This window comes from Oncorhynchus gorbuscha, linkage group LG26 (assembly GCF_021184085.1).
Source record: "Oncorhynchus gorbuscha isolate QuinsamMale2020 ecotype Even-year linkage group LG26, OgorEven_v1.0, whole genome shotgun sequence".
NCBI lineage: Eukaryota > Metazoa > Chordata > Actinopteri > Salmoniformes > Salmonidae > Oncorhynchus > Oncorhynchus gorbuscha.
The window spans coordinates 9,366,890-9,385,158 of NC_060198.1; the positions used below are offsets into that span (position 1 = coordinate 9,366,890).

Genomic DNA, 18,269 nt, shown 5'->3' on the forward strand with positions numbered 1-18,269 from the left:
TTACACTGCTTCTCTAAACAATGTTTCTGATTGCCTTCAGATCCAATGCCAGCTTCATGTCTCAAGACACAATAGCTAACAGGTTCATGTCCATCCCTGAGAGACTTCCTCTCCTCTGCACATAAAGAGCAGTGAGTTCTAGGATGAACGCCTAAGTTTCAGTATTGGATGGACAATTGTTTTGGGAGACCAAAGAAGCAGGAATCCCTTTGAGGAATAGTGATAGGGTTTGTCATGGACAAACTGGCTCTGACCATGAGATTTTCCTCTCAGACGACACAGAGCAGAAGACTCGCATCATTCTCCATTTCCTTGTCTGGCATCTCAAATCATGTCTCACGCCTGCAAACAAACATTGGAGGATATGACCTCAAGGTTCAACATTACCCATTCTTGCTCATCCAGATCCAAGATCCAACTTTATTACACAACTGTAAGCAGAGCAATACTTATGGTCCGGTACGAACATACAGTGGGGAGAACAAATATTTGATACACTGCCGATTTGACAGGTTTTCCTACTTACAAAGCATGTAGAGGTCTGTCATTTTTATCATAGGTACACTTCAACTGTGAAGTTGAGACTGAATCTAAAAATCCAGAAAAATCACCTTGTATGATTTTTAAGTAATTAATATGCATTTTATTGCATGTCATAAGTATTTGATCACCTACCAACCAGTGAGAATTCCGGCTCTCACAGACCTGTTAGTTTTTCTTTAAGAAGCCCTCCTGTTCTCCACTCATTACCTGTATTAACTGCACATGTTTGAACTTGTTACCTGTATAAAAGACACCTGTCCACACACTCAATCAAACAGACTCCAAACTCTCCACAATGGATAAGACCAGAGTGCTGTGTAAGGACATCAGGGATACAATTGTAGACCTGCACAAGGCTGGGATGGGCTACAGGACAATAGGAAAGCAGCTTGGTGAGAAGGCAACAACTGTTGGTGCAATTATTAGAAAATGGAATAAGTTCAAGATGACAGTCAATCACCCTCGGTCTGGGGCTCCATGCAAGATCTCACCTCGTGGGGCATCAATGATCATGAGGAAGGTGAGGGATCAGTCCAGAACTACACTGCAGGACCTGATCAATGACCTGAAGAGAGCTGGGCCCACAGAAAGAATAGCAAACCATTAGTAACACACTACGCCGTCATGGATTAAAATCCTGCTGACACGCAAGGTCCCCCTGCTCAAGCCAGGCCCGTCTGAAGTTTGCCAATGACCATCTGGATGATCCAGAGGAGGAATGGGAGAAGGTCATATGGTCTGATGAGACAAAAATAGAGCTTTTTGGTCTAAACACCATTCGCCGTGTTTGGAGGAAGAAGAATGATGAGTACAACCCCAAGAACACCATCCCAACAGTGAAGCATGGAGGTGGAAACATTATTCTTTGGGGATGCTTTTCTGCAAAGGGGACAGGACGACTGCACCGTATTGAGGGGAGAATGGAAGGGGCCATGTATCGCGAGATCTTGGCCAACAACCTCCTTCCCTCAGTAAGAGCATTGAAGGTAGGTCATGGCTGGGTCTTCCAGCGTGACAAGGACCCGAAACACACAGCCAGGGCACCTAAAGAGTGGCTCTGTAAGCAGCATCTTAAGGTACTGGAGTGGCCTAGCCAGTCTCCAGACCTGAACCCAATAGAACATCTTTGGAGGGAGCTGAAAGTCCGTATTGCCCAGCGACAGCCCCGAAACCTGAAGGATCGGGAGAAGGTCTGTATGGAGGAGTGGGCCAAAATCCCTGCTGCAGTGCGTGCAAACCTGGTGAAGAACTACAGGAAACATATAATAATAATAATAATAATAATATAATAATATGATCTCTGTAATTGCAAACAAAGGTTTCTATACCAAATATTAAGTTCTGCTTTTCTGATGTTTCAAATACTTATGTCATGCAATAAAAGGCATATTAATTACTTATAAATCATACAATGTGGTTTTCTGGATTTTTGTTTTAGATTCCGTCTCTGACAGTTGAAGTGTACCTATGATAAAAAAATTACAGACCCCTACATGGTTTGTAAGTAGGAAAACCTGCAAAATCGGCAATGTATCAAATACTTGTTCTCCCCACTGTAAGTAAAGAGGCTATTCGGGACCATTGGAGCAGAGCTGTGGCCTTGGCGCCAGTTACGAAATGGAGTGGAGTTCGTCAAGGGGTAGGAAGTGCAACTGAGTGAAGCAATGGCTCAGGTATTGGGGTCTGTCAATGCAGTGTCCTGGGAGGGATTTCCCAGTCTCATCCCCCACAGAATGTGGTGTTGGGCCACAAGCCAATAGGCATCCAGTACCACCAACAGGAGCTGTCACGGCAGAGTCTGTAGAAGAGACAAAGCAGCAGTCCTAGGCCTTGAGTGTGTGTGTGTGTGTGTGTGTGTGTGTGTGTGTGTGTGTGTGTGTGTGTGTGTGTGTGTGTGTGTGTGTGTGTGTGTGTGTGTGTGTGTGTGTGTGTGTGTGTGTGTGTGTGTGTGTGTGTGTGTGTGTCTCTGTCTGTCTCTCTCACTCACCCCCCCCCCCCCTCAAACCTTGTCTCTTGTAGGCTATTACAACAGGGCTCAGATAATGAACATCAGCCCTACACAAAACAAAGGGCAATGTCGCTCTTCGAGATGAATGAGAGGGGACTCACTCCCTCCCCAACCTCCTTCATATCCCTCCAAACACCCAAGTTGCTGACTCATTTGTACTGGATTTGCTGTTGCGGCTTTGGGGCACCATTCTAAACAGTGACACCCCACTGGCTCCAGGGCACACTGTATTAACTGTGTGTGTTATTGTAGGATGCCTTCCCAATCCGATGGCCCGGGCACAGAGACAGAGAGACAGAGACACAGAGAGAGAGAGAGAGAGAGAGAGAGAGAGAGAGAGAGAGCGCGCTGCTTGTTTTTTACAAACACAAAACGAATCGGCAGGCGCTCGTTTCATTGCACTTACCCGAGTGATTTCTCCTGAGGATATGACAGGCAGAGAGCTCCACTTTACACTCTGAATCCTGGGCCCCTGTCGCTAGTTACCCACCACAACTGTTACCAAGTGGTCCCAATTGTAGAGAGGAGAGGTCCCTGGTTGCCAAGCAAAACACAACACACTGTCGTTACTGAAACTTCACTTGGCGCACATCGTGTACGCAGCACTCCGCTTGGATAATACACTGTAGTGTCGGGCAATTACATTATTTTACAAGAATTTGCGCCTTTCCATCAAAGTTTTTGTCTTCTTAAGACTTTTCCCCCTGCCTCGATGCGCATTGTAAACAAACGCACCCGAGTGGCTACTGAGTGAGGATTAGTAAGGGCTGTACTCGCAGCTCTGAGCTTTCGGACTTTATAAACTGACAGCGAAGCAACGCTGAGCCGGGTCCAATAATGTGGAGAGAAAAAAACTAACTAAAAGGAGCCATTTCGGTCTCAATAAGAAAGACTTGGGTAAAGAAACAGTGCAGAACATGTGTTTTGGCCAGTCTGACATGTGGGAAGTAGAAGAAATAAACAACGCCACTTTCTTCTAACAACCATCAAGCGTAGCTAGTAAAAAAATAATTTTAAAAAAGAGCTGTCCGTTTATTTGTTCATAGTGGCGTGTCTGTTGAGGTTTACAAGACCACTTGCTGATGGGAAGTTAATGCCTTGATTTCTGAAGTCGATCCAAAACCAACAACATGCCTCAAGACACGTTGATTCATGAAGAAAAAATGTGACCACAAAAATAACAAAATCAACAATAATAAAAAATAAAACACTACATTTGGCCCTGTTAGCATTGCTTGTCCAATGAATCTGATTTATACAAGGTTTGTAAAGCCTCTAAGGCTCTTCGAAGCTGACAAGTATGTGTGGAATGGACTGCTTTTACGAGAGGGGATCGATAGGCCTCGACCAAGGCATTGACAAATGGCACCTTGGGCCACCAGAAAACAGCCTTGCCATGAGGTTGTTGTAGATGTGTGTGAGTGTGTGTCCGTGTGTCTCTTCCTCCTGTGTGTGTCAGTCACTGTCTGTAAGCAATAACACACTCGCCAGGAGCTTTTTGGAGCTGAAGCATCTCCATGCGTTTCCTCCCAGCATCTGGTCTTCTGAAGTGCCTCAGCACATGTGCATAGATTAGTCTCACCACAGGGTTGGAATTGCCCCTGTCTCCCATGAATCCACAGCCCTCCACCGAGCACGACGGGGTCCCGTACCATTTACCCCAAATATTCGCCGTCAGTCGTCACACGGACACCCAAAATGGAGGTCGGGTTGACGGATGACTCGTTTAAGGTGGAACCTCCACTAGAAAGAATGCACTTGAAAGAGAAGCCATAGACATCCCCACCACTGAGCCTTTCATGTTGACGGGGGCAGTCCTATCCCGTCGCTGTGCCCTTGCTTTGACGAAATACAGTCGATTTGGGTCCGACTGGCGTTAGCGAAACCGGAAGTCTGGTGAATTACGGCAGTGGTTCTCAAACCTCTCCTCGGGGTCCCTCAGACGTTTCACAATTTTTGCCGTAGCCCTGAATTAGCTCACCTGACTCACTTAGTCAAGGGCTTGATGAACAGTCAACAAGTTGAATCAGGTGTTCTAGTTCTGGAAGAGATGAAACACATGGAACGGCTGGGGGGTCTCCGAGGAGAGGTTTGCGAACCACTAGATTAGGGAGTCCAGCTCAGAGCAGTAGATAGGACTGCCTGGTTTAACCACATTGTAGAAGGACAAGGTGGGGGGCCTATGACCACTTGGAAAGACTGCGTTCGTCATGTTGTACGATCATGTCATTCTGCTGGGTTTCTCGTGTTATGCCTTTTATTGCATAACATGTTTTCCAATGGAACGTGCAAATCCGAACCATTTCGAGAGTGAAAATGCATTGAGCATTTCTTCAGGTGAACGTCAACCCTCCCGTGCCGACCGTCGATGTTTTGGGAAATCATCTCGGGGGACAAAAAAAAAAAAAAAATGATACCGCTTTTAAAAAGAGCAGAAACCCACAGCGCAGGTCGGGCACACCGCGGAAACGTAGTATACTGGTCGGTTGCCAGGTTCTCAGAACCAAACCTAGGTCTTTCATACCCACCAGGCCGCAGCCATTCAGGATATTGCTTCAGAGGGTTGCCAGATTCCAGATTGATCCAGCAGCTTCCGATCATGGCCAGGTGCCACTGAACAATGGGAGAGTGATGAGCACGAGGGCGCCGGCAGAAGAACGGCCCAGAAGCACGGGACTCAGGGCAGGGGAACCATCGTGGGCACGGACCCACAAATCACACTTCCTTACCAAGACCTTGGAGGAGGGGGTAACACATTGAAACGGGGGAACATTTCACTTGTGCCTCCACTGGCTCAGTTTAGAGTATGGTGGTAGCAACACCAGGGGCGTGGGTGTTCCGCAAGGGACACATCGACTAAGAATTGGTTGACAGTTCTGTAAATCGTTTTGCATACAAGTGTCGGCTAAATGACCATGCTGTTATCATTATTAGGGAAAAGTGGAACAGTGCAACAGGAAACACAAACTCTGGACCGATAACAGAGGGCACAGGCGCAGTAAAGCATTAGGTCGTTGCCAGGATCTCGCATCGTCTCGCTGGCCTGACACAGCAGTGCTGTAGAAACACCCTGTAGCTATTGTCAATGTGAGTGTGCTGTGTAAACACCACCCGCAGAGACGGTATGTTTCTCACCGACAAAACAAATCTGGACTAAGTTATACTGCACCCCTGTGGTGCTGAGCTGAGCTTCCCGGCAGTACACAGAGTGTGTCTGAATGCCTGCTACGGGTTGAAGTGGGACTTTGACGCGCAGACAGGGCCCGTTTAACACACACACATTCTGCCAGGACCCGTGTCTGGGTCCAGAGTGAGGATTCACCATCCATAATAACGCCAAGTCCATTGACTGTCCATTGACAGTGGAGAAGAAGTCCAGAGGCAAGACGTGTCTCAAACAGGAAACTATGATGGAGACGTTTTGTTATGGAAAAAAGGATTCCACCGCCAGCTGTTGTTGAGCCACTCAGAGTACAGGAATGTGTAACAAGAGACAGTTTTGGTACTGAGTATTAAAAATAAAATAAAAAGTATCACGATAACTTGGACAAATCGGAGAATGACTCATGTGAAGAGAGACTTAAGTCAGTGACATCTATGAGCTGAGTAAGACATTAGGGGGCAAAAGGGTAAGGCCAACAGGATGTACTTCCAAGCGGGCCAATCTGGTTGAAAAGACGTCACTGTAACCGGTTTACAACCAGAATCCAGCGTTGTTTTGCATGCTGGGTTGCCTTTAGCATGACTGCCCTTTCGAATGGTTCCTTACATGTCACAGGGCTCCAAGTTCCAGTACGTTACCACAGTGCACCTGAAGTCTGCTGCTGATCTATGCTGTGACCTGGGTTCAAAGTTTTGATTGGATTAGAAGAACTCCGTAACACCTCTGATAGGGGTGATATCATTGGCTTGTAAAAATCCCATAGCACTTCATACAAAGACTAAAATAACAGCAAGTAGGTGAAATGATTAAGTCACCTTCAAACATACACAACATGTTATTTTCCCCTCTGAAAGTTTCCCTGAAGCTGTTTTTATTTATGTTATGTTATTTTAATTTATGATACCATTATAAACTGTGGGTTAGAGAGAGACAGAAAGACAGAGAGAGACAAAGAGACAGAGAGAGACAAAGAGAGACAGACAGAGAGATACAGAGAGAGAGAGACAGAGAGACAGAGACAGAGAGAGAGAGAGAGAGAGAGAGAGAGAGAGAGAGAGAGAGAGAGTGTGTGTGTGTGTGAGGGAGACAGACAGACAGACACACAGACAGACAGAGAGAGAGCGAGAGAGGTGGGGATACTATTGTGGTAAAAGTCCCTCTATTAAAATGTTTAAAACCCACAAACTTGGGCCGTGGCAGGACTATGTGCTGTTGTAGCTCACGCCAGAATAAATGTTTAGGCACAGTGTTCCTGAAAAAACATCCATACAGGAAAAATACACCCCCCCTCACCCCCCAATGTAGCTTCTGGACACCAAAGAAGGTATTTCACCACCAAAACACACACCGAAACATGCTGCAAGCGTGCACACGCGCAAACGGATTCACGCACACACAAGGCGCACACTCACACATTCATGTACTGAACATACACAAGCGCAACCTATCTAAATGCCATCACATAACGTACATAGGAAAACTAAGTGAGAAGAAGAGGCTTTTAGGGGAATACTATGCAGCAATCGTCTCCACAGCTGCGAGTGCAGATGCTGTATAATTACAGAGAGCCCTCACCGCTGATGAGGAACATGAGTAGGTGGTGATCGCTGACAGACAGGGAAACCTCCTCTGAGGTACAAAACAAATTAACAAACCTTAATTGATATTTTACGACTTTCCCTCCTCCCAAAACCCTCCCCTCAAATCCACAAATCCCGGCAAAACCTCCCCTTTCATCATCAGAACAGTCTCAGCTGTCGTCTCCTTTACTGCCCACTGGTGGCGAGGTAGCTAAATTACAGCACACTGTACCGCACAGGGCAGCAGCCAACCAGCACACTGACCAGACAGTCAGCGTCCTCCTCGTATTCTGGTCGTTGTGTTCAAGACACCTCTGTATAGATAACCACATGGTTATGTTGTGACTGAAAGGTCAAAAAGGTAGTGTGTACAAGGCTGATGTTCCTTCCTATATGGCCTCGGCTGGCAGAGAGCCATAGAAACAGAAGCTGCCACAGGGAGGGAGCGGTAAGATGAAACACCGGCGTGCCCTGGGATGTCGAGATCTGTATCTGTCTGGACTCTGTCCTCCAGCCAGTATCAGACCCCATCCACACGCCCGTCAGCGCACGAACCCCCTGGGAAGACTATTCTAGATCATTCACCTTGTGTCTACTCTACTTCACCCTGACAACAGGTAGGTACAGTAACACCTTGTGTCTACTCTACTTCACCCTGACAACAGGTAAGTAGAGTAACACCTTGTGTCTACTCTACTTCACCCTGACAACAGGTAGGTAGAGTAACACCTTGTGTCTACTCTACTTCACCCTGACAACAGGTAGGTAGAGTAACACCTTGTGTCTACTCTACTTCACCCTGACAACAGGTAGGTAGAGTAACACCTTGTGTCTACTCTACTTCACCCTGACAACAGGTAGGTACAGTAACACCTTGTGTCTACTCTACTTCACCCTGACAACAGGTAGGTAGAGTAACACCTTGTGTCTACTCTACTTCACCCTGACAACAGGTAGGTAGAGTAACACCTTGTGTCTACTCTACTTCACCCTGACAACAGGTAGGTAGAGTAACACCTTGTGTCTACTCTACTTCACCCTGACAACAGGTAGGTAGAGTAACACCTTGTGTCTACTCTACTTCACCCTGACAACAGGTAGGTACAGTAACACCTTGTGTCTACTCTACTTCACCCTGACAACAGGTAGGTACAGTAACACCTTGTGTCTACTCTACTTCACCCTGACACCAGGTAGGTACAGTAAGACCTTGTGTCTACTCTACTTCACCCTGACACCAGGTAGGTAGAGTAACACCTTGTGTCTACTCTACTTCACCCTGACACCAGGTAGGTAGAGTAACACCTTGTGTCTACTCTACTTCACCCTGACACCAGGTAGGTACAGTAACACCTTGTGTCTACTCTACTTCACCCTGACAACAGGTAGGTACAGTAACACCTTGTGTCTACTCTACTTCACCCTGACAACAGGTAGGTACAGTAACACCTTGTGTCTACTCTACTTCACCCTGACAACAGGTAGGTACAGTAACACCTTGTGTCTACTCTACTTCACCCTGACAACAGGTAGGTACAGTAACACCTTGTGTCTACTCTACTTCACCCTGACAACAGGTAGGTACAGTAACACCTTGTGTCTACTCTACTTCACCCTGACAACAGGTAGGTACAGTAACACCTTGTGTCTACTCTACTTCACCCTGACAACAGGTAGGTACAGTAACACCTTGTGTCTACTCTACTTCACCCTGACAACAGGTAGGTACAGTAACACCTTGTGTCTACTCTACTTCACCCTGACAACAGGTAGGTACAGTAACACCTTGTGTCTACTCTACTTCACCCTGACAACAGGTAGGTACAGTAACACCTTGTGTCTACTCTACTTCACCCTGACAACAGGTAGGTACAGTAACACCTTGTGTCTACTCTACTTCACCCTGACAACAGGTAGGTACAGTAACACCTTGTGTCTACTCTACTTCACCCTGACAACAGGTAGGTACAGTAACACCTTGTGTCTACTCTACTTCACCCTGACAACAGGTAGGTACAGTAACACCTTTGCTCTTCCACAACATTTCACTCTGTATCTTTTAACACAAACACTTTGCTGTCGTGGATCCTGGCACAATATACACAAAGTGTATGAAACACGAGGAACACCTAAAGGCACTTAAATATTCTGTCTCGCCCATTCAACCTCTGAAATGCACACATAGCCAATCCGTGTCTCAATCGTCTCAAGGCTTAAAAATCCTTCTTTAACCCGTCTCCTCCCCTTCATCTACACTGATTGCAGTGGTTTTAACAAGTGACATCAATAAGGGATCATAGCTGTCACCTGGATTCACCTGGTCAGTCGATGTCATGGAAAAAGCAGGTGTTCCTAATATTTTGTGCACTCAGTGTATTATTCCTGTTCACATTGTGGGAATTCTGCCCTTTTCTTAGGACGCAGGCCTCCATAAAAACACCGCCTGGTTGGGAAACGGAACACCAGCGACCGAGAATCAAACAGCAACAGTATTAAGCCAAAACCATAACAGAGGAGAAAAATAAGACGCTGGACTAGATCAAAAGGACTTGGTTGTTCATCCGAGCGAAGGCGATCGGAGAGACACAACACAGAGAGCGCTCCTCAACCTTTAACGAAACGAGTCTAAAAAGAGCTCATTTGTGAGGCCAAACTCCTTTTGAAGCTCGCCGTACGATTGCAGGGAGGGAGCCGGGAAGATGACGACTTTTATCAAACCCTCCACTCCATGTGTTTTGTCTTGTGGATTTCACACATGGGACCATAGATCAAATAGAGTGGACAGAAACAGGATGTCCTTTTTTGAAGCATGTCAAGAGCCTTATCTTGGAAACAAAGTCGGATAAGCGACACTCATCCGCGCGGGTTTCAAATAATCATACAAGTCTCTGCGAAGACTTGAGGGTTTACACGAGAGCCATTGGTCACATGATGGCGGTAACTCAGATGAGTAATCTTCACAGGTGATGTCAGACACTTGTGGCAAAGGGCTGGAACAGAAGACGGGATTCACACGACTACAATGTTCCAGGATTACAGCACGGCAATATCAGATGGATTTCATTTCATGCAATATCTAATACTTCATGGAAGCCCCCCAAAATGTACGATGGGACCAACTTCAAATCAAACGTAACAAGTAGGCTACAACTTGGCAATGACACTCCCCTGACTTGAATTGACAATTAGACAAATTCCATTTAAAATGTGTTTAGTAAGGTGTCTTTACAGACGAATAAACAATTCCACCATCCTCACCAATTCCACTGTAAAACGTGTGCGCCGCATTTTCAACAGCCTAAAGAGGCGTGCATTCCCATCGCCGAGAGACTGAGTCCCCCCCCCCCCATCACATCCTCACATTTTCAACAGCCTAAAGAGGCGTGCGTGTTCCCATCGCCGAGAGACTGAACAAGCCTGGCGTCTGGAGCCCCCCCCATCACATCCTCCACATTTTCACTTATGGAACGACGCCCTTCAAAAGCTCACCAAAGACTTTGAGACGCTAATGAAGCATTACCTAATTCAAACATGAAGCCTCCCTCTCTTTTCCTAGCTCCGTCTCCCCGTTTCTCTGCATCGGCTGTGATGAATGGCTTCTAATGAGTCCCTGCTGTGTGGTTCAACTGGCTGCTTCTTCCAAAAGCACCCCCCTCCCATCTCTCTCACACCCACTCTTTCTCTGCATGGATGAAATCATTGGAAAATGACTTGTCTCTAGGCTGCCTTGCTTCAATGCCATTGCACAGTGTATTTCTAAGCCCATGCTTAACACCGAGTTCGATTTGACTGTGTAACATTTCACCCAACCCTCTACAGGTAGCTTGAGCCTCCCCTCAGCCTACCCGGTCACACTCGTACGAACCTATTCACTAATCACAACCTGAGTGAGAACACATGCCCAATACACAATGTATATTCCATATGTGTGGCATGTTAAAAAGTAAAAGTGGTGAATATTCTCTCTATTAAAAAGGGAGAGTAGATGGAAGGTCTCTGCCCCTTTAGCCCTGCCAAAATGGGAACCACCTGCTGGACTGAGGTGGTGGGTAAGTCTAAGCCCTTCCACTCGTTATATGGGGTGACCCACTTTACCCCCAGACGAGTGGTGAAGAAGAGGCGGTACTTTAAATACATTCACTCCACCGAGATCCCCGGCGGGTTCCAAACCGTTGGACGTGGCTTCCAAAACCCGGAGTGGTTAGCGATTAAGTAAACAGAGTGGGAGAGTTGTTCTCGCTGTCACTCACGTTAGCCAACGAGGCCCGGCTGAGCCAGGCGAGAGCTGAACCAGGGACAAAGTAACATTCAATTGCAGGGAATCCTTTGCCCTCCACCAAAAGGGAAAGTGCCAGCTGAAATTGCAACCCCACCACATGGCAAATGCACTTTCCCTTCCCCATGGGGCAATCTGCGATGAAGCCCTCCTGGGGGATATTACAGAGCGATATTAAGACGTTACGGCCAGTTCGGCGGTAAATCGAACACATACCACTGTGGTGAGGTAACGCTCCTAGAAAAGTAATGGCGGTGACACGGGTATGTGAACGAAGGTACGGTATTCAGAGTTAACCCCCTTGGCTTCTGAGGAGGAGCTAGTGAGGTCGGTGCTGTCAAGACACCTGAAGAGAAGTTCTGGGTCAAACGCAGGGAGGTCGATCGATGCTGGAATTCAGTCGAACCCACACTATGGCAAACACACAAAACTGTGAAAATGCAAGCTTTAAGTGAAGGAGAAGTGACAAAAGATGGTTTTATCTCAGTGTAAGAACAATGTCATTTTTCAAAACACATTTAGAGTTTGATTGAAGTCCCTCCTTGACCTTAATAGGCAACAGGACTCAACCATCTGATTGATGTGTTTTGCGCAGTCTAACAAGAAGCCATTTTAAAACCTTTAACACCAGCTAAGACCATTTAATGTCATCGAAGACACTTTAAAAAGAGGCAGATTACTCAGACACGGTAATGGGAACGACTTGAACCAAACGGTTCCAAGCATCATCTCATTCTAAAGCAACCAACTAGTAAAGACGAGGGGGGGGGGGGGGGGGGGGGGGGGGGGGGTGAGCCTGCTGGTGAAATCATAGTTTACTTTCCTTACATGGAGTTTTTACTGCTAATTACTGCTTATTAGTTTGTGGTTTTCCAAGGGATTAAATACACAATTGATAGTTTGCGAATGAGCGTGTCACTGCCAGGCAATCTGGATGTGGTTGTTGTGAGGGGAGGACCGAGGAGCCTCTCCCACTGACTCTCTGGGCCCAGGACAGGGCTCTGAGCTAGGGGACATCTGGAGGTGATCTGGGGCCCCGTTGAAAAACGGACGTGGTGCAGATGAGCTGGAGCTGGGCGACACCTCGGTCTCTGACGCCCTTCCCTAGGCTGCTGCTGTGGGGTGGTGAGTTGTCTCCATCAGAGAGAAACAGTGTGTGTGTGTGTTGAGTGCGCCCGCCTGCGCGTGTGTGCGTCAGACCAACGTATTGGACCAGAGAGCTTCTTCATCAGTCTCCACTTTCACCCACGCCAAAAGTAGGGACGGGTGGTCGGATGCAACTGGTTGATGAGTAACTCGATGAGTAACTCTCTATACCGGAGTACGAGACGGAGAGGCAGCCAGCTAATCTTCACATCCCTGGAAATCATTCAAAGACGCTCATCAAACGCACTCATCCCTTTAAGACCAATAACATCCCCACAGTGAGGACAGTTGTCAGCTAGCAGTCTTTTTAATTGCTGACAAAAGTGTCAGGAGGAAAGTTGGCACTAGTAATGGTTTATTCGAGGATGCTGTGGATGTGTTAATGCAAAGGCTGTGCTTAACGGGCGATATACGCCGGGTTGAATTGTCTTGGGTAGAGTTTTTTTATCCAGCTATTCCAAGCACAATTAGCCGTGGACAGGCTTCGCCGCTCCCTTTAAAAGCAGACTCAGGGTCAATCGATCCATAGGGCTCTACAGCACTGGAAATCCCTTAGCCAATGAGAACAGACGACCAACAAAATGGGAAAAGAAAGAAAGAAATACACGAACAAGAGCTTTTGAGAGCCCCCCTCTTCTTTCAAAGCCGTTCCCTGTCTGGTGGTGAAGAGAGCGAAACAAGGCCACATTCTAAATCGAGCTAATTGTGTTAAAAGGGTAAATGATCATTAAATTTAAATTAGGGTTAAGCGCATTGCAATGCATTGCAAATTATTGTTAATTACACTTCTTTATACTTCTTTATACACATATGCCTCTATCGCGCATGTTTGTGAATGTGCCAGAACCTGCGATATACATTTACATTGCCCTTGTTGTACTGACATTATTGGTGCAAAAGAGAGAGAGAGAAAAAAGACTGGATTGGGAAAAAAGAATGGACTTTCCTAAATAATTCTATTTACTTTCCGTACAGTTGTCCTAACATGACAAAGAATGTGTGAAGAGGTGTTAAATCTCCCTCTCCGGGTCGTGCTTCGCCCCCTCTCCGTCACATAGTTTGCACACCCATAGATCACTCCTCTTTTCCGGCGTCTGGGAATTCCTGCCAGTTGCCTTTTAATGTGGGTCTCATTTCTGCTGCTAGTGTGTGTGTGTGTGTGTGTGTATATGTGTGTGTGTGTGTGTGTGTGTGTGTGTGTGTGTGTGTGTGTGTGTGTGTGTGTGTGTGTGTGTGTGTGTGTGTGTGTGTGTGTGTGTGTGTGTGTGTGTGTGTGTGTGTGTGTGTGTGTGTGTGTGTGTGTGTGTGTGTGTGTGTGTGTGTGTGTGTGTGTGTGTGTGTTGCTAATGACTGTCACGAGTGGAGCGCCACATTCGTTCCAGATGTACAGCAGCTAATCAAAGCCAAGATCCTCCGAGCAAGACAGCGGCCTGGACCGACGGCGGGAATACCTCCTACGTGCTTTATGGCATCTAGAAAAACAAAACATTTAAATACAATAAATCGGAGAATTCTCTCCCTCCTCTTTCTCGCTCTCAGACAGAAACTACAGCTTTTATCGAGGTCTCCGAGCTGCAACAGTATTTAAATGGTTAACAGTAGACTGCCACTTGCACAGGGAAAACAAGTTGTTTAGCCTCGACCACAATACAGATCGACACAGAGATCGTCTGTGTATTCTTGGTCTGCTGTTTCAGAGCCCAAACTGCATATGAATCATGGGACGTGCCTGAGATGAGAGGAACGGCAATTACTGTGTCACCCAAAACACTAACTATTCCAACGTGTATAACACATGGAAAGCCCCGAGCGATGCCAGGTATGACCCCTTTTCCCCCAGTGTCGCTATATAATACTGTTGAATGTGTGACTGGAGAATCAGCCTATTGGCACTTCTCCAGTTCAGCCACATAAATAAACATTAGACACTCATTTAGGTATGTGGTCTTTCTTCACAAACCACCATTGGCCATTGGCAGAGGAATCCATGCATTGGGATAACATCTCTTTAAATCACTCGATGGTTGAGGCAGTACTACACTAGCCTGGTCCCAGATCTGTCTGTGCGGTCATGTGGGGTCGCGCCAATGACCACAGGAGTTGGCAAGACGGCACAAACAGATCTGGGACCAAGCTAAGGTACTACGACACAACCTGAAGAAGTTCCAGAGTTCCAAAGCTTGGACTTCCATGAAAAGGATATGACTTAATCAATCCTGACGGTTGCGTTGAATTGTTCTCTTTAATACATGAATGGCAGTTTGCCACATAGCTCTCTCCTCTCTCCTCTCTCCTCCAGCTGGACTGTCTTTGTGATTCCATCCTGACCACCTCATGTTCGTCACAAACCCCCTCTGGAAAACAAAACAACAACAAAAGATCGGAGAAACCGACCAAACGCCTCACTAGCCATTTGTGAGACAGTGCAAGACAAGCAAATGGAACCTCACACAAGAGGTCATTGGGAAGTGAAAATAGTGAAACCATTTGAAAAATCGGGGACATGGCACATGCAAGGCCAACAAATGGAATGTCAAAGAAGACGAAGCTGTACGAAGAAGTGGAACAGAGTGAATCAATCTCACAGGGAAAACTTAAGTAGACGTTTGAATGATGAAGCTACCTTCTCCAGAAACCCTTTGAGTTCCCACACGCTAATTTGCTAGCGGTCGCAAACAGGAGATCATTCATCACCATGCTGTTGCGGTCGCTTGCCCTTGCCTGAATCCCCTTCACCACCTCATTGTTACTTTGTCCCCTTCCACTCTGCCGTAGTGACACTGTGCCCCAGACAGAGACGGATGCAACTACCATCGCATGGGACAAGGAGATGGCATATGATCGATCGCGTCCAGGTCAGGATTTGTCAAACAGGAGGCCCGTCTAGCATTTTCCCGCCTTGGCTATTCTTTGTCACTCGATCACAGAGCAGTGTCATTATGAATGGGGTGGGCAGTGAATTCACATTCCTACAGCAGCGCTAGTCTGCACAGTAGACATTCCCAGATAATGTAGACATTATCCTGGATAATGACGTGGTTTTAACCAGCTTCTCCCGCTGGATCGGTTGTTCCCAGATCTTGCTCAATTACAACTTGATCACATTCGTCAGATGATCTCTATGAGAAAGAAGCAGGGGAGAAGCGTAACTGCTGTGAGATATTCGGAATGCGTCATTTCAAATGTCCTTTCCCCCCAAAGGCTATTAAAATGACTGCATATGGAAAGACCTGTTCTGCCCACCACCTTCTCGCCCAGAGTTCTGTCCACAAAACCTCTGGCAAGTTCCCAGGCCTTTCAGAAAATATTTTCCATCTGAGTCAGAAGTTTAGAGAGTCACAGTCACCAAGTGGGCATGAACCTGGTTTTAAAAGCTGAGGCAGACCCTAGGTGCTGATTTAGGGTCAGCTTACCCTCCCCAAATCCGAACCATAATCAAAAGGAAAGAAAATGTTAAACTGACCTTAGATCAGTGTCCCTACTCTGACCTATAAACCCCCGACTCAGAGGAAGTGACTAAATATGTACATGCTCTGAGACTGTTAAAGAAAGGAGGGCTTCCACAGGACACCTCCAGAGAAGAGAGAGATTTGTGGAAAATAACAGTAGTGTGACTCAAGTCAAATTAGGCTATTCTTCAATGAGAGAGGGTACGACACGGCAGGCAGCAGTAGCACTTGACACGTTCAGCGTTCCAAAGCACCATAACACTGAACCTGAACCATAGAACTGTCCAAAACAAATCACATTTTATTTGTCACATACACATGGTTAGCAGATGTTAATGCGAGTGTAGCGAAATGCTTGTGCTTCTAGTTCCGACAATGCAGTAATAACCAACAAGTAATCGAGCTAACAATTCCAAAACTACTACCTTATAGACACAAGTGTAAGGGGATAAGAATATGTACATAAAGATATATGAGTGAGTGATGGTACAGAGCGGCATAGGCAAGATACAGTAGATGGTATTGAGTGCAGTATATACATATGAGATGAGTATGTAAACAAAGTGGCATAGTTAAAGTGGCTAGTGATACATGTATTACCTAAAGATGCAGTAGATGATATGGAGTACAGTATATACATATACATATGAGATGAATAATGTAGGGTATGTAAACATTATATTAGGTAGCATTGTTTAAAGTGGCTAGTGATATATTTTACATAATTTCCCATCAATTCCCATTATTAAAGTGGCTGGAGTCGAGTCAGTGTTAGTGGTGGCTGTTTAACAGTTCTTGAGATAGAAGCTGTTTTTCAGTCTCTCGGTCCCAGCTTTGATGCACCTGTACTGACCTCGCCTTCTGGATGATAGCGGGGTGAACAGGCAGTGGCTCGGGTGGTTGTTGTCCTTGATGATCTTTATGGCCTTCCTGTGACATCGGGTGGTGTAGGTGTCCTGGAGGGCAGGTAGCTTGCCCCCCGGTTATGCGTTGTGCAGACCTCACTACCCTCTGGAGAGCCTTACGGTTGTGGGCGGAGCAGTTGCCGTACCAGGCGGTGATACAGTCCGACAGGATGCTCTCGATTGTGCATCTGTAGAAGTTTGTGAGTGCTTTTGGTGACAAGCCGAAATTCTTCAGCCTCCTGAGGTTGAAGAGGCGCTGCTGCGCCTTCTTCACGATGCGGTCTGTGTGGGTGGACCAATTCAGTTTGTCTGTGATGTGTACGCCGAGGAACTTAAAACTTACTACCCTCTCCACTACTGTCCCATCAATGTGGATAGGGGGGTGTTCCCTCTGCTGTTTCCTGAAGTCCACAATCATCTCCTTAGTTTTGTTGACGTTGAGTGTGAGGTTATTTTCCTGACACCACACTCCGAGGGCCCTCACCTCCTCCCTGTAGGCCGTCTCATCGTTGTTGGTAATCAAGCCTACCACTGTTGTGTCATCCGCAAAATTGATGATTGAGTTGGAGGCGTGCGTGGCCACGCAGTCGTGGGTGAACAGGGAGTACAGGAGAGGGCTCAGAACGCACCCTTGTAGGGCCCCAGTGTTGAGGATCAGCGGGGTGGAAGTGTTGTTGCCTACCCTCACAACCTGGGGGCGGCCCGTCAGGAAGTCCAGTACCCAGTTGCACAGGGCGGGGTCGAGACCCAGGGTCTCGAACTTGATGACGAGCTTGGAGGGCACTATGGTGTTAAATGCCGAGCTGTACTCGATGAACAGCATTCTCACATAGGTATTCCTCTTGTCCAAATGGGTTAGGGCAGTGTGCAGTGTGGTTGAGATTGCATCGTCTGTGGACCTATTTGGGCGGTAAGCAAATTGGAGTGGGTCTAGGGTGTCAGGTAGGGTGGAAGTGATATGGTCCTTGACTAGTCTCTCAAAGCACTTCATGATGACGGAAGTGAGTGCTACGGGGCGGTAGTCGTTTAGCTCAGTTACCTTAGCTTTCTTGGGAACAGGAACAATGGTGGCCCTCTTGAAGCATGTGGGAACAACAGACTGGGATAGGGATTGATTGAATATGTCCGTAAACACACCAGCCAGCTGGTCTGCGCATGCTCTGAGGGCGCTGCTGGGGATGCCGTCTGGGCCTGCAGCC

General features: G+C 46.9%; 1 protein-coding gene across 1 annotated transcript in view; it reads right to left on the reverse strand.

Moving 5' to 3' along the window:
- The window catches only part of LOC124016411 (syntaxin-8-like), a 53,174-nt gene that overhangs the window by 13,336 nt on the left and 21,569 nt on the right, over positions 1-18,269 (reverse strand). The window lies entirely within an intron of this gene.